This window comes from Fukomys damarensis, unplaced genomic scaffold (assembly GCF_012274545.1).
Source record: "Fukomys damarensis isolate Sample0158 unplaced genomic scaffold, DMR_v1.0_HiC HiC_scaffold_5, whole genome shotgun sequence".
In the NCBI taxonomy this organism is placed as follows: Eukaryota; Metazoa; Chordata; class Mammalia; order Rodentia; family Bathyergidae; genus Fukomys; species Fukomys damarensis.
Genome location: NW_022900917.1, coordinates 3,054,878 through 3,065,178, shown reverse-complemented (window position 1 = coordinate 3,065,178; position 10,301 = coordinate 3,054,878). Strand labels below are relative to the sequence as shown.

At 41.2% G+C, this 10,301-nt stretch overlaps 1 protein-coding gene across 1 annotated transcript in view; it reads right to left on the bottom strand.

Moving 5' to 3' along the window:
* Lrp12 (LDL receptor related protein 12) overlaps positions 1–10,301 on the bottom strand; it is a 68,303-nt gene that overhangs the window by 38,848 nt on the left and 19,154 nt on the right. The window lies entirely within an intron of this gene.

Sequence of the window (10,301 nt, the reverse complement as noted above, 5' to 3'; positions counted from 1 at the left end):
TTCTTTTTTTTTTTTTTTTTTTTTTTTTTTGGTACCAGGGATCTAACTCAGGTCGGGATGGAACTCGGGTCCTTGTGTTTGCAAGGCAGGTAGTTACGTCCAGTTTTAAAACCCACTCTTTCTAGTGCTCTGACTTTACCTTTCTCTTTATAAATTCCTCTCTCTCGTATTTACCTTTGGTTCTTTTGTGGCTGCCTTGGTGACAGCGTGTTATATTTGTGTCTTCTTTACTCGTGATGACCCGTCCTCGTTAACAGGTCACTTTGTTCATGTTTTAAATTCTTCTGTCCAGTCCAGGGCACCCCCCCACCCCGCCTCTGCACTCTGCACTGCTGCTGTGGAAAAGGGCTTGAGGTTGGAGCCGCTGCTTAGTGAACATGGGGTTCCATGAAGCAGGACCAGGATGAGACAGAGAATGAGGGACTGGACCTGGGAACTGTGTTCTTTTGATTGTATTTGTTTGAAGCTGATGTTTGTGACAATGTATTTCCCTCTAAGGTTGGGTTAAACCTACAGTTCTAGTTTATGGCAACCCCAAAACAAAACAAAACAAAAAAATTGCATTTTTCTTATAGCAAGGACAATCAGCCAGGGCTATAGTGTAAGTACCTCGAGGGCCACACATGCTGGTACTTTTTTTTTTTTAACTAATGTCTCCCATTACTGTTTTCTAAATCCTTCAACCTTTTCTCACCAGCAACTGTAACAGTTTAAGAGCAATGAGAGTTCTAGCCCAGTTCGGAAGCCCTTGATTTTCCATACCTCATTCCAGAGCTGAGCACTTAGAAACATTCAAATAACTTGCTGAATGCCAGCCTAATAAAATAAAAGTATGGTTCTAACAGAATCCCTTTCAAACCACTGAGGATATTCATTTACTGCCTCGAATGACTGTGAGCAGTGCTCCTTCACGCACTCGTGTTGAAAAACATTTTGCATTATACATTACTTCCCTCTACCACTGTTCTTCCTTGCAGATTGCCCGTTACCTCTAATGAACTCTCCGCCTTAGCTAGATCTGGCATCACAACCGCAACAGAGGAAGTGTGGGGATGCGGGGCTTCTCGTTGGTAATTGAAAGCAGAGCAAACACCACACAACTTTCCCTTTGCAGCTCTCGCCTCTGGCTGCTGGACTGTTGCATGAGCCTCCCCTGCACTGAGCTGCTCATACTCAGGGCACGCACCTGGAGCAGTGGCACTGCGGACAGCTGGGGACCGGGACACTGGCACGACAATGAAATCATGCCCGCTCAGCACTTGGAAAAGTGCCTCACAAGAGCTCTGAACAGGCAGGTGCTCATTTCAAAGAATACAATAAGCTGGGCGTGGTGGCGCACACCTGTAATCTCAGCACTAAGGAGGCTGAGGCAGGAGGATCGCTGTGAGTTCGAGACCAGCCTGGGCTACATAGTGAGTTCCAGGTCAGCCTCAACTACATAGTGAGACCCTGTCTCAAAAAACCAAAAAAAAAAAAAAAAAAAAACCAAAAACAACAACAACAACAAAAACAAATGAAAGAATACAATAATAGTATCAAAACATTTTAAGCTAAGTACAGCTATATCCTTCAAATGAAAAGAACTGTTGTTTCTCTCAATAATGATAGAGTAGAAAGGTGAAACGTGCACGTAAGCCACAAGTGCAGAAATAAACCCGATCAGTGTTACTCAGGGACTGTGTGCTAATATGACATGAGGCACAATTTCTTTTCCCCAGCACTGTCAAACGCTACCTATGTAGAACTGAAACTACTAGAAAGTGGCCAGCCACCTCTTTACCACACCACGGTCAGTAAAAATAGGTAGCAAAAGCAGCAGATTCAGTGAAATACCTCCCAAAGTTAGCCAAAGATCATTATAAATTGCTTCCACTTTTGCTGATCACTAGCAAAAAGACAGAACTGGACTCCTGGGACGCAGCCCTGATGGCGGAATCAGAATTTAACAAGGTTCTTTCCTACCCTCAGGCACATGGGTGCACATGATAGCTTGAGACACAGGTAAGGTTTCACTAAGCTTACACCTTCCACTTCTATGCTCTGCACAGCCATGAACACAAGGTGTCACGTGACGGTAAGGTGTCCTGCGGACTGACCTGTCACCTTGACGAGTGGCTCCTGCAGAGTGACTGGACCATCAAGAGCTATCTCCCAGCTGCGTGAGCTGTTAGGAGGTGGGCCCAGCCTGTCTTCCCTCCCTTCTTCCCTACTGAGCTCTGCTTTCCAGTAGCCAGGCAGGGAGCAGCTTTCCCCACCACCTTCCCCATGCCCACCATGGACTGAAACCTCTGAAATGAGGAGCCAAATAAACCATTCCCTCCTTTAAATTGCAGTTGTTGGTATCTTGTCCTAGCAGTGGGATTTGTGACTAATAGTCTCTAATATCCTTAAAGTGGCATATAAAACTATGAGTTTTATTATTTGGTGTTTTTTATACATGAAATCTTTTTCCATTTCAGCAAGCACAGTAAAGATAGGCAGGAGGAAACAAAAAGTAGTGTAATACAGTATTTATGTTTGTGGCTTCTGGAAGAGAGTGTCAGGATGCTAATACCAATTCCACTACTTAGTGTGCAATGTGCAATTTAGGGCAAGCTACCTAGCTTCTCTGTGCCTCTTTCTCACCCCTAAAATGGAGACAGAATTCTTTACAATAGAAAAAAATAAATCTAAATCTACATCAACATGTGAATGAATAAATGATAGTGTTTTAATAAAACATGTAATAAACAAGTCTACACACACTAAATCTGGTAAATATGATACTGCATTAAAATAGTTCAGAACAGCAATAGAGAATGGTTTAATTTTCACTTTAAAATTATCTATGTACACTTGACCACAGGTATGTATCTATCTCAGCAAGACATATATATACATATACGCATCTATAAAACCCTGATGAGCTTAGGGTACACCAACTGGAGACAAATCTGCAACAGTAATAAGAAAGACTTGTTTTCTATAGTTTAACAATGACTGAATTTGTTATAAACAAGATCACATGTTGTTAAAATTTTATTCATATTATATAAAAGAAAAAATAATAGAATATAGAAAAACACGAAAAGTAACAGCTCCAAGTAATTAACATGCTCAGCACCCTACAATTTCTTTTCCACTACTTCAGTGAGAGCAGTTATCAGGCATAAATATAAACATCTATAAACTAGAAAAAAAAGAAAAGAAAAAGAAAAAGATTTTTCTTATTTTACTATACTTAAGGAAAAAGTCCAAAATCCTAACAAGTCTTGCAAAGCTTTCTTGTTATCCACTTTTCCATCCTACCTCTTCTTTTCCATAATGATGGATTTCTTTTAGCAAAGTTTCAGCTGTCTCTCCAGCCTTTGGACTTCCTTTATCATTGCTGTATTTCTTTAAGGAGGAAACTCTTAATTCCCTGCACAAGGCTAGTCACTGTAAAGCCTGTGAAAGACATGTGAATACAAATCAGACCCCGGATCATAGCTCATAAAACTGTGGTTCCTGAGACAAAGGTAGTGAATGATGTGGGCCCTATGCCTGCACTGGCTTCCTGCCTGGAGATTCCCTGGATTCTAGTGCATAGAAGGGTCCTAGGTAGTGTGGAGATCTTGCCAGGCTGGGGACAGAGACAGGTGTTATAGTAGCTGAGGCAGCAGGAAGGTTCACAGTAGCAGGGAGGGAGGTGCCTTCCATAACCAAACAATACCAAAGCACACAACCGCAAAAACCTGCATTTGTGTCAGGGTCCACATCTCAAGCTAGGTGCTAAACTATCATGTAGAAGGGAAGACTTTACGAGGCCAGGCTGAGAACTACCACTGGATGAAGGGGGGTTACACACCCCAAGCTGGAAGATACATCTGGCCATTCTGACCAGAAAGTGTGAGATGTGTTGTGGGGAACACTTGGGTGTCCCTGCAGGAAGTGGTGCTCCCAGCTGCCTGACAACTCTGAAATAGGATTCTCCTGCAGCCTGCCGGTGGGAGCACAAAGTAGGGCATGGCTTTGAAAAGGAGTTTCTTTTCAAGATAAACACATCCTGGGTGAGAGAAAATCTACCAAAAAGAGGAATTCCCAAAACACAGAGAACTCTGGAGGAGGCCAGACAAATGATTTTACACTGGATAACCCTATTACATAGTTTCAGAACAGGAGAAATCATAGTGGTCACCTGGGGTGGAGGTAAGGGTGATTGACCTGCAAGGGTCATGAAAGAACTTTCTGAAGTGGTGGAAATGGCCCACAGCTTGACTGGGGTGTGTCACATGGGTGTGCACGTTGGTCAAAATTCATCAAAATATAACCTCAAGATGTGCACATTTTACTGTGTGCAAATTAAACCTCAATTTAGTCGGTTTAAAAAACAAGTAAATGAAAAGGTAGACAGTCTGGACTTCGAGCATGATTTCTGAGATCTAGCTTCCCTTCCCGTTGATTCTGCCGGCCACATCCTGCTTCCTCTCAACCTGTGGGCTCCAGCCATTACATGCAGAGAAAGAGTACTCAGGTCCCGTCACTTGCAACAGTCTTGATATTCACTCTGGCCAGCACATCCTAGGTTGCCTCCTGTGCCTGACAAGGAAAATAAAATGAAGTCTGATGGCTGGCCTTAGCCCAGGACTAAGGTGGAGAAGCACAGGCACCAAGAGGGCATAGTTAGGAAGAAGAAAGGGTAACTGGGTGACAGGCAACCACTAAACTCTTCTGCAGTCTTTAGCTTCCAAATGAGCCTCACTCCTTATCCTGGCATTTAGGAGCTATGTCCTTGTCGATTTTAATTTCCTCTACTCTGATGTACACCCGACACAGTTTTTTCATTTTCTGTTTATACAACAACAAAATGTCTTTTTCCTCTATTTTCACTTATCAAATGTTTAGAAATGTCAAGGCCCAATTAAGTGTTAACTCAGTCACAAGCTGTGGGGCTCACCCTCATAAGAAGGGATGATTCCCAACTTCCATGGCCAGCATTTTATATCCTTTCATGAATCCAGCTAGGCACTGGCCATCAACAGCTGCCAATATCAGGAAAAAATGAGGCATCCCATGCCTCTTAAAGAACACACACACACGGAAACAATTTGATCAAATCTTTTTCTAGGACGGCACACTGCCCAAAAGAAGCTCCTGCAAGGATGGAAATGTTCCTACAGAGGTGCAGTCTAAAACTAATTAATTCAGCTCTAAATTTGAAATAGCTCACGTGGTCAGTGGCTCCGATATTAGACAGACTTTGAGCTCTGAATCCAATTATCAATTTATAGGGAAGGCAGAGGCACAGGAACATTTTAAAATCACACCATGGACTCACTCAGTGAATACCAGACCGAAAAGTTCTAGAGGAGAATTTCTTCAACATATGTATGGTAAAGCTTTAAAAAAATTTTTTTAAAAGATTGAGAAAGAACTTAAGAAACTGAAAAAGCCTTAAGGGAAAGATTATATAATTACAAAGGGTGCACTGTATTTTCATTCCGATTTCATAAACATTTATGACATTCATGAGATTATAAATTTAAATTTTTAATGAAACTCAGGTAAAACAATTCCTGTGATAATAGCATGACACATTTATTAAAAAATGAAAGCATCCTTGTCTCTTAGAAATGTTCTCTAAAATATTAATAGATGAAATAAATGCCTGGTGCTTTCTTTAAGGGGGAGTGGGGAGTAAGAGAACAGGGTGATGAATAACACAGGAGATTAGCTCCGGTTTTACGGCTATTGGGGCTTAGATTTGTAATGTGGGGGTGTCCATTATCCTATTTACCCTGGAATCTACTTGACCCAAACATTTTAAATTCTCTATTACAAGCAACATAAAAACTGGAAATAACCCTCTTTAGGCATAGGCATATTATACTATTTATATGAAACAGAAAATGCTCTGCAGTTGATTTATGCAAATGATATACATATAATAAAATATGTAGGGGTCCTAAGATCAAGATTTATATCAGACATATTGTTTTACTCCCCTTAGTTGCTTAACCTGCCTTAAACATGTAAACTATGAGAAATAACACCTTTCTGATAATTCATTAGTTTTACACTTCTAATTTAATTTTTATAGTAAGGCAGCATTATAAGGAACTTTACACCTATAGAAATACAGAAATTATGTAAGAAGATAAAAACACAAGAGGAATCAAAACACAGGTTCTAGAAACCTCAAATCTGACATTCTAGCCTACCACCTTTTATGTGTGAAGATAAATATGCAGAAAACAAAGCCAGGCAAATATTACATAGTTCTAAAACAGTTTTTATTAGTACGCTCGCAGCAGGTAGAGATGAGAGTCACGGCGGAGGGTGGACACACGTTTATACAACATATCTTCTTTACTTCCCTCGCCCCCATCTCTCCTTTCTTAACCACCAATAAGGGTGCTATCTCTCAGGACCTCCTAAGGTCTCCTAGAAAGCTCGGCTTGGTAGTGGAGAGCTCATTTTGCCCTGATACACGTCAGCAGATCTAAAGTCAGTGTGCAGAGTGCCCACGTTCTCATTTCTCGAAACCACTGTTAAATCTTGGCCTTCTGTTCAAGGAGGTCCTATGGACCAAGCCCTCATCTAGGAAGACTGCTGCCCTTTCACCAGGGCTAGAGACCACAGAAAGGGGGCCAAGAGAGGACACCACAAGGAGGGCACTTCAAGCTAGGAAGAAAGTTCTTCCCAGAGCCAACCCTGACAGCACCCGGGGCTTGGACTTCCAGCATCCAGAACCAAGAAAAAATAAATTCCTGTTGTTTAAACCACCCAGTCTGGTATTCTGTTATACGAACACATATATTTTTTCCAAGTAGAACTGGACCAAGACGTCTGAAAATATATGGAGAATTTAGTACATTTTTCTAGGAAAGGCTCCATAGTGTCCCACAAATAATTATGATACGCTCCATGCCAAAAGGATTAAGATGTTCCTGGGAGACATGTTTATATTTTCCTACTTTATTCAACTGCTAGTCTTCTAAAGTTATTTCTGTAGCTTTTTAATTGCAGATTTTTAGGAAATGGCCCAAATGTACTTGCCACTTAAAAGAGCAACAATGATAACATTACTCATTATGGAAAGATGCACTATAATTTTAAACCATATTCTCAATGGACATCTGGGGGCTACATGTTTTTATATGTTAACACTTCCTTGTAGTTTTATGATAGTAAGATTTTATATTTGAAATTTTTTAGAAATAAGGACACAGCATCGAACAACTCAAGCTACAAATACTAAACAAACACCTGCTCCTACATTCAGAGGATGCATCCTATCCCTAAAGGAACATGCAGAGATTTTTATGATTCCCACTGCTGAGTATCAGTGAACATTCATGCAAATGGAAATACTTTCCTTTATTCTAAAATTAGCCTGAACAACTCATAAAAGAGCTCGTGACATAAGCTGGAAAGGAATATTATGACTACAAGACTTTACTGAGTGCTAAGTATACTTTTAACAATACTTTAAAGGTACTAATTGTTAAAATCATAGTATTTGTAGATTTTGAATTATTGATCTTAACCCAGTGCTGTCCTTTTTGTATCAAATATCCTGCTGTTGTCCTTTTCCTACCTTATTATTTAGGAAAGAGTAAGTGGGTTTGTTCTATTTCTAGCCACCTCTATAACCACAGAACATGGAGTTATGAATGGTAACTGTGCACCCCACTGACAGGGAAGACAGACCTCACGTTCACTAGTGGCTCTATACTGCAGCCAAGAACATGCCCAGCTTAGGATCACTCTGGGTCAGGGCCACTCACTAGTCTCTCTCATTTCACCTTTGGACCTCTTCTCTCTTAAATGTACACTCACATATTTTTTGTCTCCTAAAACACAAGTCCTTTCTTGGTAGTCCTTCTTTCCTATCTTAGCCCCCCAACCAGAGTTTGAAGAACCTATACTCACTAATGAAGTTCCTGTATCTATCATCTACTCCCGAACCCTCTCAGTCTAGCTTTTACCTCTAGCAAACCCCTGAAATATAAGTAGCAAAGGTTACCAACCATCTATCCAGAAAATACTTTATCCTCAGAAACACCAACTCTGAATCCAGTGACTGACAAAACCATACAACTATGAGGAACAGTGTCACCACAAATTCATGGTCTCATCTGGCTACTCAATGCTGCTCCCTAATTTTTTACTAAAACTGTATTCAGATGCATTCCCAACTCCTTTGGAAACCTTATCTGTCTTCATTTTTCTCAAACCTCCCAACAATATTCTACTCCAATACTCTTAGTAAACCACCTCCCATGCCAATTACTCAGGAATCTTTAAACATACTTTTCTCTCTTTATTTTTATTTTATTTATTTATTTATTTTGGTTTTTGAGACAGGGTCTCACTGTAGTTGAAACTGACCTGGAACTCACTATGTAGCTCAGACTGGTCTTGAGCACACAGCGATCCTCCTGCCTCAGCCTCCCGAGTGCTGGGATTACAGGTGTGCGCCACCACGCCCGGCCTTCTCTCCTTTTTAGAAAGCCTTTCATTTTAATTTGTATGTTTAAAAGTCAAGTGTTAAATTAGCAGCTCCTAACCAAACCTTTCCAATTTTACTTGGCTCCCAACATTCACTGGACAAGAGCACTTATATTGAACCAGTCACCATGTTGGTACTTTTCATTACTTCTGCTAATCCTTACAGTAGTCTTGGAGATACACTGTTCTCATTTCACATGCAAAAGACTGACTTAAATAAATTAAGAGACTTGTTGAAGGCCACACAGCTAGCTGGTAGTGAAACTGCCAGAATTTAGGCAGATATTTTTTCTAGCTCAAAACCCATCATCTGGAGTAACAGCCATAGCAACTAACAGGAGCATGTGCAGCGTGCCAGGTGCTGGTCTACACAACTTCCGTGCTCCAGTGCATTTCATCTTCACAATAACTTATGAGGAAAATGCTATTATTTCTACCCAGCGAAAGCCCTCTTTCAACTTAACATACTATTTCCCCTCCATAGTACCTAGGTAAGGCGAATGGTGTCCTCAGCAGGCTCCTCTTCTTCCATTCCTCACTTTGGTCACACCTCCCAGCTGTCCGAGCAGAAACCTGGAGGTCCCCAGATCTCCTCCTTACCACGCCATCATTTCTCGTTTGCTAATTTCATGATATGGCTTTCCTGGCTTTGCTTTTTTGCATTAAATGTAAATGCCACATGTACAGAAACATGAAATATTGCCTGGATCAGATCAGATAATCAATATTTGCTGAATCAAACAATACATCAGTTTGCAAACTTGTTTTACTACTTTTGATCTTGTTCTCTGATCTTTTGCATTGCCTTCCAATTTTATTCCCTGCACTGTTATTGCAGCTTTTTAGAAGGCACATCTGATATCAGTCTTAAAAATCAACTTCTTGTGCCAGTTAACGCTGACTCTCAATGTGACTAGATGAACAGACTCTGGGAGAGGTGGCTGGATTGAGGGTGCCCATGGGTTCCCAGCTGAATGAATTACCAGCGCTGAGAGGCAGGGCCTTGTTGGAGGAGGTGAGACATGAGGACTGTTAGGTGTCCGCTCCCTGGTCTGTCCCTGCTGGCTCTTTCAAAGCCATTCTTCTTCCCAGTTGAAGATGAATTTTCCTCAGCTGTGCCCTTTCACTTGGTGTTTTTGCCTTGGGTCTAGTTGATTGAACTGAAACCTCTGAAACACTGAGTCAAAATAAACCTTTCTTTAATTTGTGTCAAGCATTCTGTTCTGGCAAATGGAAAACAGACTGAGGGACAGGCTGGTCCAACTCCTTTGCCTATAATAGCCTAAGGCCACCCTGACCTGGTCTTCTCTCCCTCATTAACCTTCGGTGGCTGCTGCCTTTTCCTGTTTCACCTTGTATGTATATACCCTGGTTTCAGCACCGCTCAAGTATGTGTGTAAAATTCTGCTGGTTTTGAGGATAACGTTTTCTCTGCCTGGTGAAGTCTGCCTTCCCAGGGCTTCCAGCCATCCAGCAGACGCATGTCTACACATCCTGAGACGGGTCAGGGTCCTCCTGTGCCCACCTACATCCCTTCAGTGCTGTGAGCAGACTTACAGAGCCCGTGACACCTTTTGGGGTTATTAATTTAACTGCTATGCCCTTGCACCAAATTTTGAGTGCCTCAGGGCAAAACGATTTCTCCCTTTTTTTTACTCCTTTTGCCCTTTCTCTCTGACTCTTCCCCAGCAATGATCTTCCAGTTTCTGAGTAAGATCTCAATAAGTGTAATGATTCAAAATTATCCGATTACCAGATTTTGAAAAGAAGGATGAAGCATTTCCTGCACAATTAAAAACTGATTCACTTTATAGTTTATTAAAAAGGTA